Source organism: Sinocyclocheilus anshuiensis, unplaced genomic scaffold (genome assembly GCF_001515605.1).
Source record: "Sinocyclocheilus anshuiensis isolate Anshui unplaced genomic scaffold, SAMN03320099.WGS_v1.1 scaffold976, whole genome shotgun sequence".
NCBI lineage: Eukaryota > Metazoa > Chordata > Actinopteri > Cypriniformes > Cyprinidae > Sinocyclocheilus > Sinocyclocheilus anshuiensis.
Window position 1 is genome coordinate 541,892 of NW_015552538.1, and position 13,096 is coordinate 554,987.

Here is a 13,096-nt window from a genome sequence, read left to right on the forward strand (position 1 = left end):
CTTATTTTATTATGGATGTATTGGATTATGGATGTATTTTGGCCAGAAGTGATGGTTTGATGTTAAAACGCATTAATGATTTGTTTATTTCAAACACGTAGCTTTTCACTTCACAATAAATTTATTGATGGATTTGTGTGGATTACTTGTGGATTATTGTGATGTTTTTATCAGCTGTTTGGACTCTCATTTTGATGGCATTCATTTATTTCAGATGATCTATAGGTGAATAAGTGATGTAATGCTAAATTTATCCAAATCTGATGAAGAAACAAACTCATTTACATCTTGGATGGCCTGCATGATGGGTAAATTTTAGGCAATTTTTAATTTTTGAGTGAACTATTCCATTAATTAATTCACTTACCCAGTTTTATGAAGCAGTAATGCACTGATAAAATGATTCTGCAGTGAAGTAAATACTGCTACTACTGTATTTACACTGTTTTATCACCGCTTTTGTTGTTAGCTTTAGTAACTTGCGATTTTACATTTTCTACTCAAATTGACACATTCATACTCAAAAACGATCCATCAATGTTACCGTCATTGTGTAGTGTGTGTCAAGTATTGAAGTCTTTGTGTTCGAGTGAGTGCTGCATGTAGATATGGTGTCTACATGATATCTACTGTGTTATTTACGTAGATGTTTCTGAGTAACACATTCATTTTTAAAGCATGGTGCTATATTGAGTAAAATCTAAGTTTTGCCAAGTAAGCTTTGACTACGTAAAAATTACACAAAATTTTACTGACCAAGCAAAAGTTTTATTTAAAGTTTCTTATTTTCTTTGTTAAATTTTCGTTGCTTAGGTAAGTAGATTTTACTTAATTCTATATGTGAAATTAAATATAATTATTCAATATATACTTAATTTCTTTATAAATGTTAAGTTCAATAGTAAGTAGATTTTACGCAACAATAACACATAAATTGTACAGAGCAGTAGCAGTAAAATTGACTTAAAATATGTGCAAATTGTTAGAATATTTTATCAAGCAAATCCTACCATAAAACAAAATACCATAAATCTTACAGTAATAAAAATAAACATCTAAATCTATTCTGCCAGGTAGAAAACTATTTTTATGGATGATTTTATTATATCAAAGTGTAGTGTAATATAAAACTGGCTGAGTATGAGCACCTCATCCATTTTGGACATTCAGTTTTACTTTGTTGCAAATCTCTACACACATAGAGGTCATTAGAGAGGCTTTCTATTGGTTGATGTTCACCAAACTTGAACCTGATGTGAAATTCATATAGGAAAATCTATTCGCCACCGGAAGTCAATGAAGCAAAATTCTTCATTATGCTGGCTCCCATTGAAATGATTGTAATTTCTTGTGAATTTTCACAGAGCAATGCCATGCCATAACTGATGTTCCTGTAGTTCAAACACAACAGAACGGCGCTAGCAGTGCCAAGGTTATGAATTTGATTCCAAAGACATACGTGACAGAATATATGACTTCAAGGCAATGTAAATCATTTTGGATAAAAGTGTCTGCCAAATGGATAAATATAAAGAGAGAGTCTCATTCATTCACTTCTGCGCTTATGTACTCAGTCTCTTTATGAAACTCATTGTCCTATTTACTCACTCACTTGTTGAGCAGATATAATCCACATTGCTTCATCCACACATTCTCCACAATTTAGCAATTTGTGCATTGACTCATGCTTTTCTTTCAGTGTGGGAAGCCCCACGCATCCATCACTCACACTCCTTTACTGCAACCCCTCACACTGCTTCCGTTTGCTTCTGGCACACACTTCAAGCCCTCCATAATTAAACACATTCCTGTCCATGAAACATTTTTTTCTCTTGCATTAGTGGCAAATTGGGTAAACTGTAATATTCAAAGGAATAGGAATGGCGGCACTTTGCGGGATGCCTTACGAGTCATTTTCCAATACGTTAACCGCTGATTAAAATCTTCAAAGGCTGTCCCCATTCTCCTCTCCTAATCACGTTTCACACAGACGCTCCTTGTTTTTTTCTTGTTTTGGTTTTATTACACTCTCATGCAGGCAGCCTGTCATTACTGTCTGTTTCTTACTGAACATCCAAAGAATGCACAGTGACTCACTCGCCTTCATGTTCAACCACCGAGTTGGCAGGGGAGAACAGAGAGAGAACCCAAAAAGGGAGACTTCCCTCTCAGAAAAAGATTGGACAATTAGCTATCATTGGCAACCACTTGCTCTGTAATGGTTTCAGGGGTGGAGAGGCTTTCCATTTTTTTTTTTACCACATCATCCAAACAGCTAATAACAGTCATTTCCATGTGTCCAAACCGCTAGACAATGAAACCTGCAGAGGTACTGAAGGAGTTGTGGGCGGGATTTCTCCACCGTAATAAAATCCCAGAGGTGACTTCACTGCCTAGCCCTCTAGTCAAAATGCAAAAATGTCAATTAAGACTAAACGTATCCCATCAGTCAAAAGGACACGGGAGGTATCTGCGCTCAGTTGTGGTTGACACCTGAGGATGAAGCGTATACCTGTGTCACTGTCTGTTTGTAACGCCTTCAAGCTAACTTATTCAGCTCCTTTGTGCTCTGTTTATCTGTGTAAAAGAATACCCTTATGTCATAACCCTGAGAGGTGCAGCTGGCCCTCATACATTGTTTCAAAAGGCACAGCTCATCTAGTTGGCACCTATTGCAAGGGAGAGGGAGGCCTGAAACATCTTTTTATGTTTTATCATGTAAGAATAAATGCTCTAAAATGCACAATATACTTCAAACAAACCAAAAAAACCCGCCCATATCACAAACTAAAGAGATTTAAAGGGACAGTTCACCCCAAAATTAAAATTCTGTCATCATTTACTCACCCTCATGCCATTCCAAACTTATATGACCTTTTATCTTCTGTTGAACAAAAAATATGATATTTTGAAGAATGTTTTTCCATATATATAAAAACAAAACCCTGACATTTTTTAAAAGTATCTTCTTTTGTGCTCCACAGAACAAAGAAAGCCATAAATTAAGAGTTTATGATAACAGTATTTAAAAAAAACAGTTTCTTTTTGGGTGAACTGTCTCTTTAAGAGTAAAAGGTTACTGGGTTTCTCCAAATTTGAAAGTCATTAATAATCACTACCTAACACTGGTTCTGTTTTTGAAGCCTAAGATGGCATTTGTGGCACTTATGGTCTCTATTACTTTTTGATGTAAGGACAAACATTTAAGATCAGGCAGGTTATAACATTAAAGTACAGAGAGGCACCGGCACTCCCCCTAAGACATGTTCCAATTTGCCCTCTCCTCTCTCTCTTCCTCCTTTTCTTTCTCCATCTTCTTTTATTTTTCTTCTCTCTCACTCCCGATTTTTTTTTGTAGCGCAAGCTTATGACGCTTAAGAGAGGGTTTGATGTGACACACATCATCATGCAGCTCCACTGTGAATCAGGGTTCAGATGGGCAGCTCGAGTCGGGAGGGAAAGTTAAGAACATTCCATGCTAACCCACCTGTAGGTAATGATAGGACAAGCTAATGTTTGCGGCCGATTTACTTGAGTCAAAGAGGCATGAATTCATATGTTCCGCTTTAAACATAAATCTACAAATCCAGTGATCCTCATTCACCTTCTCTACAGATGTATTTTACTCTGTTTGCTGTTGTTGATTTTTCACAGACCGACAGCTTCCAGGGAGAAATGGTGTGAAATAATGTATTTGATTTCATCCAGTGCACAGTTTTAGACAGACACAGAAAACAGGAGGAAAAATGCCAGGAATGATCCTCATACTCAGTACGGCAGGTCTGAGCATGGCATGCTGAACTTCTGTTTGCAAGCAGAACTGGCCTCGGGCTCTAGCCATTTTTCTTAACAAAGGATTGGAAGTATAACTGATTAGTGTTTATCAAATCTACACTCACTGAGGCCAAAGCCTCCACATCCAACGGACTGACAAATATTAATCTAAGCATACAGTTGCACAAGTCTTGAATGAATTGTTATTTGCATGCTCTGCTAATGCAATAATCTGATGCATTTTATAGTACTTTTGAAAAAAATTGAAAGAAAGTAAATCTAATTTGATTTTGCTTTGTTCAATTGTATTCATTTGTCTGGGTTTTTGTTGCGGAGGGTTTGATGTTTTAGTCATTTCAGTATCATGTCAGAATTTCTAACTCAAACATACCTTTGGGAAACCACATAGAGATGAATGGGCTATTCACTAGATCCCTATAATAGCAACCTATCTTGTTTGATGTTGCATCAGGTGGCCACAAAAAGAGGAACATTCATTTGTATGCAAATATGGCATTTGACTGAAGGAACAAACATTTTCTCTCAAAGACAGCATTGCAGAGGAGTTTTGCATTTTGCTTCAGTGTTTGTTTGCCTTTTAAGTATTTTTTGCCGCTGCAATGTGTGCATTTAAGATAAAAAGTGATTTTAACTGAGGCTATATTTAGGTTATGTATTATACCAGTTCAGCTGATTTTAGTTCAGTCCATTTATTGTCACTGGATTTGTTCTTTCTTGATGTATCTCAACCTTTGCCCTCCTTACTATTAATAAAATGACTCAAATGGTCTCATCAAATATAGGCCTACCATAAAGCTTGGCTTGTGGCTTGTTTGGGTCAGTCACTGAAAAAATGGACAAGGAGAGAGGACAGGGGGAAGGAGGTGGAGAGAAAAAAAGAGAAACGTCTGTGGAGCTTAAGATTAAAGGGTAAGGTCTACTTTTTATGTTATTAATGTTGGAATTGCTAATTATACTCTTTAGAAGTTTGAAGGCTGGTTGATGATGCAGCAATTTAACTCATTTAGTGCAGATAACTTTGATCAAAGCTGTAGAGCCCAGGGTCACTGCGAGAGGGTCGGAGCTTAGAAGTAAATCAAGGGGCATAGACAAGAACACTTGATTTCCAGGATGACCATGCATAAACATTTTCAAAGACTGTATTTAAATATGTCAGAATGTGGTGAGATGGTGGGAGGCCCCGTTCTTCCAGCCGTCTGCATGCTAACCTCCAGATAGATGCATGAAAATATGTTGCCAAGCTTGTGATAAAGGCCTGTTTTCTGATATTAGGCCCTTTTGGCACATTAGTAGGTATTTTAGGTATTTTCGGCATTTTAGAGCAATCAAGGGTGAAATTGTTCAAAAATCTTTGAAAGGCTCTTCTGAAAGGAACAAAGATAACCCTGCTTACCTTACGCACTGGCATTACCTGTGTTTTTCGTTTCATTAAGCTTAAAATATGTGGGGGTGGAAATCTAGAACGGATCATCTGTATTTTTGTCTATTCTGAAAGAAACAACATTTTAAGCCAGAACAGTAACAAGTATATTTAGTTCCAAATCAGTGATCTGCGAAACCTGATGTAATTCTTCTCACTAGGTCATTCACCTGCAAAAATGGAAGCAGATGATCTCAGAAACGAGTGTAGTAGTAAACTGGCAACCACATCTGCTGCATTATATAAAACAGGGCTGGGTAAGCTGTAAAACAAGGATTTCTCCAGTCGAGGGACCTAAAATATGTTATTTTTTCCAAAAACATGGACCGCTTTTGATCTGGTCCTTTCAGATGAACATGTTCCATGTCATACGCTCATTGATATCCTTCTGTGTGGGTGTGATAAATATTTGTTCAATGAAAATAAAGCCTTTTGTTATAGTTCTTTCAGAAAAGGAAGTAAACACTTGCAAAAAAAAAAAAAACCCTAAATTGAACAAATGTGGTTTTGCCTCTGCTAAGTGATATGTTATTGGGCTGTTACCAGTCACCATTAAAACCCACAGCTACTATTTTAAAATGGCACCAGGTGGTGTATTCAAAGTTCTGAGAAAGACACGAAATCCTTGGACCTGGAGGGGAAGAAACAGTTTGTGTCTCTGTCAGATCGCAGCTCTCCTGCTGTGCGCCTGAAGAACGTGATGTTCTTTAAGACATGCAATAAGTGACTTAAGGAGCCCATGAGAAACAGAGCTCATGCAGTATTCACTACGGCTCAATACAGAGGGCGCACTTAAATAAAGTCCAGATTTGCTGTAAGGACAGTCGGAGGAACCGAGGAACAGGAGTGGGTAGACTGTAAGCTAAAGGTTTTACGCATGGGGCTGGAAGCAGAGTGTCGCTCACTGGCTCAGGTCCATTTATAGCACGAGCGACGGGGAAATATTTAACCCTGTTGATCAATATTTCAAAGAATGGCTTCCAGTGTCGTTCCCCATCTCCGCACTTGTGAGGCAGCTGTCACAGAGCCTAATCTGAGAATAAAGTGGAGTAGTCGCTGGGGAAAGCGCCACTTCACATCTTCTCTTTCTGAAAATGGAAGTGAATTCGCTGGCAGTGCTGCCTAAGGTCACCCCAAACATGTTGCAAATGGTGTTAAAAGCATGTACTTGCTGGCCCAGTCTCAATATTTCATAAAAACTGTGCGCAAATTATCCCTCTCGCTGCCTCAAAAACCCTGCCACGCTGATGCGGCCTATTAAAATAATCATAAGGATCAAACTGTGATGTTAGCACAGATCAAGTATTTGTAAAGAAGCTGACAGAATGAGGTATGAAGCCTCTGGGGAAGAAGTGCATGCAGCACAGGTGTATGTATTAAATTATAGTGTGGAGTTTCCTTTCATAAGTATTTAACTCAATTAAAGCTGGAGTGACTAGCGTGGCCTAGAATGGCCCAAAAATGAGCTGCAAGTTATTGACTTGTAGTCAGAAGTAAAAGATGCACCAAGAGAGGAAAAATAAAAAATGTAAATGTTATTATTAAGCTTTATCCACTTTTTTAAAATGTGGAAGTAAGATTTTTTATTTAAATGTGTGAGACTTAAGATTCATTAGCTGATATACAAGAATAAAGTGCAGTAAGCGATAAAACTACTTGCACTACAAACCAGCATGTTTATGATTATGATTAATGAATTGAAATAATGTCATAATGAATACCAGGTTGCAATATCAAGCGGCATATCTGACTGCTTTTGTACAGGTAAAATAACTGGAAGCGAATGACACCGCAAGTTACAAAATGTGTGCCTGGGCTTATAATAAAAATAAGGTGGATTGGACAGACTTATGGAATGAGCAATGCAAAAAACCTGGAGAGGAGCTGGAGTGGACTGATTACAGAGTGGAGGAGAGAGTTCATGGAGAAATAAGCATAGATAATCTTAGAGCTGGAGAAGAAATGCAGATTACGGATGCTCAAGCAGAACTGGATAATCATACAGAACAGGATACTTAGAAAAAAGCACAACTCAAGTCTTCAGGGTGCACTGAAGTGAGATATTACAATATAATCTTGACGTACAATTCAGGGCTTAAGATGATTAAGTCTGCTGGTGTGTGTGAGTTCTCTTCTGATCATGCCATGGAGGCTCGATCGGTGCTGACTGTGGCTTATTCTTAGAGCTCATCCACCAAACCTGAACTCCTCTAATCACCTTCAACTGGATCAGTTGCTTGTATTTGCTATAGTCTGTGACCACCTAGACTCTGCCAACTCTGGCTCTGCTTTGAAAATGATTTCAGTGATCAGTATTTCTGCGTTTTATTTTTTATTTTTTCACCTAAAGTTCACATATATTGTTAGTCTTATACAGATAGTAAGGTTTCCTGCACCAAAAATATGATTATATGTTTGAATCATATTTTAGTTTCGCATTGCCCACCCTTTATTAACTTTAAGCTAAACAGGTTTTTTTTTCTTTCTTCTGGACCTTTAAGACGTCTAACACCAAAAAAATAGTTGGTATAGAAACTATTTTCATTTAGATTGCTAGTAAATTTCACTCATAATTACAAAGAATTTCAGGTACACATGAAATTTTGAAGTTGAAAGACTCTTTTTATATTTATTTCTTTTCTATGTGGTTACATTTTGCCAGTTTAAATAATATTTGAAACTTTTGCAGGAAGACATTTTGTTCCTAAAACAAGAAATGATATCACAGAAAGGGCCTCTTTAGATCTTCACGACTGTGTTTCAAGGGCAGCGTGTTTTTCTCAAAAATATGAAATTTGACCTTTTTTATAATATGGAAAAATTATTTGAGGATGTCAACTGCTACTGTATAACCAAAAGAAAATGTAATGACATTCATGTTAAAAATGGCTTTATATTCAAAGTGCAAGGAAAAAATTTATTTATTTATTTACTTGATGGTTACACTGATTACTGTTTTAATTTAGTTGAAAATGGTATCAATATTTTTAATGCATGAATCCAGTATGCATAACATGAATGCAACATGAGGTTTTTTTCTTCCTCATTCTCATATTATTTGTCTTTTGACCCTGCTATATGTATAAATGTGGGTGGCCATTTAAAGCACATGTTCATGCTTCTGACGTCATAACCGTGACAATTTCTAAACTCCCCATTTTCAGCATTTGTTTTCCTAGGGTTTGTTGGATGGGTGGCTTTGTGTTGTGAATGTATGTTACACTCTAATTTCAAAAGAGCAGGGAAAATCCTGTTTTCCATTAAATGTCCTGTCTACTTAATGATCAAACACTGAATACACTGGAATAAATCCATGCAAGTAAATATATTTGACAAAATGACAGGCATTTTTACTTGCAGTTCAGTGGTGGAAAAAACAACAACTCATATCGAAATTTAAAGAATCCAGTTCCCCTTCAGGAACTCGAGCTGCGTCGAAGTCGCTTTGGGAACGCCCTTGCGTGACCGCATTCTGTAGCACGTGTCAAATCAGTCCAATGGAGTAGCGAGACGTCACGAGCGGGGTGACGTAAGCACCAGAAAGTATAAAAGCGCATCCGGCAGAGCGCAAACCAGCTTCTGCTCTTCAGTAGCGCTTTGTGTATGTGTCTGTCTATTTACTGTTGTCTGTCCGCACAAGCATATATAAAAAACAATCATGAAAAAGTCTATGGCGAGCGAACGGCATTACAAACGCTGTGTTCCTCCCTGCCCACGATATCTGGCGGTGGGGGATACACACGATTTGTGTGTCATTTGTTTGGGAGCGGAGCAGGCACGGTCAGCTTTCGAGGAGCTGATTGTCATCACTGCGAGTTACTCTCGCTGCGTATGCTCCGCTCTCGCCTGGCTGTGTTTGATGAGAGCGGCCTGGCTCGTGATCCCGCTGGCAGCAGTCCCGCTGTTGCAGAGGCACGGCGTAGACTGTTGTCGTGGGGATCGCGGTGGTTACATACGTAACCTAGAGACGTTAGTTCTTCTTGCTGTTGCTTCATGTATGCATCATGACCTTTCTGGTGTCTGACTGTGGAGAATTCCCTGCTTTTTGTCTTCCTGCTGTCTCGCTCTGCGTTATGCTCTAATCCTTGTGAGGCCTATTGCAAATCAAAGGACCTTCTCTCTGACTGAGGCTTTTTTTTTTTTGCCTTTGTTTGTGGTTTCACTCTTTTACAGATTTCCAAAATCTTTATGGGTTCCATTATAGAGCTGAGGAATCTTTACTGGCATTACGATGTACTTTGCGACCCTGAGATCAGTTGAAAAATGAAAGAACAAACTGATGACAAATAGCAAATATCATTGAGAACTGAATGAGTGTATAATAGACCAAAACTGGATAGTGCTGGGGTGGGTGTGCTATACAATAAGGAAAAATCTTAAACAAGCTCAATCCTGCCTGTTCATTTTGAATGTTCACAAAATCACACGCATCACAGAAGCACAGAATTTCAGGGGGCAGCTGTTGCATGCCGAGTCTGACATTCAAACAAAGCGTGTTACCAAACATTATTACAATGCACAAAAAACCTTTGATTGATAACACTGATAAAAGAGGAATGTGGCTGATTTCCTCTGCATTATGACGTCAATATTTATTATAGACTAATCATCATGCAATCATCATGTTGACAGCAACATTAAAGGGACAATAACAAAAAGAGTATCTGTGATAAAGAAAAATCTTTAAAAAATCTAGATGAAAACATACAAGTGTTTAGAAATGTTCATTTTGTATTCATATGGTTTTAAATGTCATGTGGTGCAACTTTAGTGTGCGCATATTAATCATTCTTATTTATTTTTAAGTATTTAAACATATTGTTTTTAAACACCATGCAAAAGTGTGGAGTCTGTTTCGAAAGAAGTCTCTTATGCTCATCAAGTCTACATTTATTAAGAAATAAAAACAGTATACTAAAAATAGTTTTCTAAATGTAATTTATTCATGTGAAGCTGAATTTTCAGCATTCATTGCTCCAGTGTTCATTGTCACACGATCCTTCAGAAATCATTATAATATGCTGATTTGATGCCCAATAAATCCAAAATTAATCAAATAAATAAATAAATAAACAAATATTGAAAACAGTTGTACTGCTTAATATTTTGTGGAAATTGTGATACTTTTTCCAGTATTCTTTGATGAACAGAAAGAAAAACAGCATTCATTTGAAATATTTGGTAATAGTGTTTTTACTGTCACTTTTGATCAATTTAATGTGCCCTTGCTGAATAAAATGATTAAATTCTTAAAAATCTTACTGACCTCAAACTTTTAAATGGCAGTAGAAAATCTTTAATTATTAATTCATTATCATTATCTTTTTGATAATTACCAACCTGAACTAATCTTGTTTTGCCAATAAATGGTCACATAATCTGATTTTTGAGGAGACTTCCATCTGAGCATGACACAGCACATTTCCTGTTTTAAATTTTTAAGCAAATTTGTTATATATAGATATATAAGATATAGTAATAATAGATTATGCCAAACTACCTGTTTTCAAGAATTGATTTCCCTTTTTTTAAATTCATGATATCAAGATAGATCACCTTAACATTATTTTTATAATGACATTTATTTTTTTTAAGGATGGGTATTTGCATCAACTCTTCTTTTACTGACATATATTTTAAATTCACCAGCTGAAGCGCAGGTAAATCACCACCCAGGGCCTGTTAGTGTGTTCATCTGCATGCACAGGATCTTTTCATGCAGAATTACTCATGTATCTGCAAACCAATACCTGCTCAAACATTCATGTGTGGTCTCTGAGCATGTAGGGAGGTCAAAGTTCACTTGTGTTTGCAAACAGATAATTAAATGAGCGTTTGACTCTCAAGATCATAATTCCTTTAGCATGGTCAAACAACCATGGCCAAATGGTGTACAGGTCTCAATACACACAGCATGGTCCCTGCCTCTCGCATGTCATGCTTTTGATTCGGCTAACAAAATAATAATGACTTATCTTTGGCTGCAATAAAAACTTTGTCATTCTGAGCTTTGTGTGGTGTGTACAGTCTCTCTGTCTGTTCTGTCCTGTGCTTGTAGAGACTGGCCCATCACATCATCTTGACGTGATCCACCCTTGGGGAAAAACGCAGAACATTTATTTCACATCAGGCATTGGCACTGAGGTGCTTGTTTTCCATCGGCTGCTTTCCCCAGCTGGCCTCTCTTTTTTTTTTTTTTCAGTGTCTTCTCAAACTTCTCTACGTGTCCCTAAGTGTCAACTTCCTGCACAGAGTGCACTCATCAACCACATAGAAAACAACATGATTAATATGCAAAACACAATATATGCAAATAAGCTCTTTCTTAGAAGTCACATGGGTATAAAGGTGTCTGACAAGAATCTGACTGTCAGTGCAAATATACAGTAAATACAGCACCACAAATCATGTTCTTTCTTCAACTGAAGCACAAAAATAAAACATCAATGTGTAGAATTCTGTTCTGCCTGTAACAAATATGGGCATCGGCTCTGTTTGATTTAATTTAATACTTGCAAATTTATTTGCGCACATAGTCATATGACATCAGAATTAATAGGCGGGAATCAAACTGACTTCATTAGACATCATTATCTGCCCTCAATCTGAACAAAATTCAGATGCTTCTTATGTAACATTTGGTTTCAGGCTGATACAAGCTTGATGATGTTTTATGATATGATCATTTCATGTCTATCTATCTATCTATCTATCTATCTATCTATCTACCTATCTATCGTCTGTCTGTCTGTCTGTCTATACAGACACACACACACACACACACACACATGAAGTTGTGTATTTCTGGTCTCTCATGGAGCTGGGCCTTATGATGTTCTTTATGAGTTATGACTTTACTACGTTCTTTATGACAATTAATGATTAAAAGGGTTACTTCACTAATTTATGCTGCAACATGTTTATATAAAGGCAGAGATGATCAGTTTTGCTACTCTACAAAAGGCTGTCGACTGACTGAAGCCCTGAGGGCATCTCTCTGCAGGCTGCAACAACATACTTGTCCTCACTGTTCATGCAGTTCACAAATGAAAAATAGTTTACTTTTGCCAGACAACAGAAAATTTTTTTTATTTTTTCTTTTTCTCTCTCTCTCTCTCTCTCTCTCTCTCTCTTTCTCTCTCCTGCTTTCCATAAATTAAAAAACATGCACAATAGGATATATTGGTGTGTGGTTTTCTTCCTGCTGCACATGCAAAACAGGTGAAATGTGAAAGCTAGTATGCAGGAATGTCAATATCATTATTCAAACATTTATAAGTAAGTTCTTTATTGTTTTACAAATATTAAGTTATCCACAAAATAAAATAACTTATGTATTCAAACTTAAAAAAAAGTATACAATTGAAAATAATAAAATGCATATCATCGCGCTCATCCCACACAATATTTCATGTCAGTCATTTTCTCCAGAATAATTTGTCTAAATGTGCAAACAATCAAACTAAATTAAATTTTAACCGGAACTCAACTCTGACAACTCAAAATTCAACTGACTCGGTATATTTTTACAAATGCATTTTTGATGTTTTGGCATATATTTTAACATGAGAAACATCACACAAATAAATAAATACATCATTAAAGCAAAACAGAAGAACAGAACAAAATTAGCAGATTAAAACAAACAAAATTTTTTATTTTTTTCTTCTTTCATTATGGGCCAAAGTTTAAAATTACTATATGAAAACAATTCCCTTAAAAATGTATTGAGTAATTATTATTTATTTATCTGATTCTAAAAAAAATGTTTCAGATGGACAAAAGTGTACAAAAGCTTATTGTATGAATAATTATTATTGATCAAAGTAATGGTTTTTGAAGAAACTTAATGATTTTTTTAAACTAAAAAAAATCTGAGAT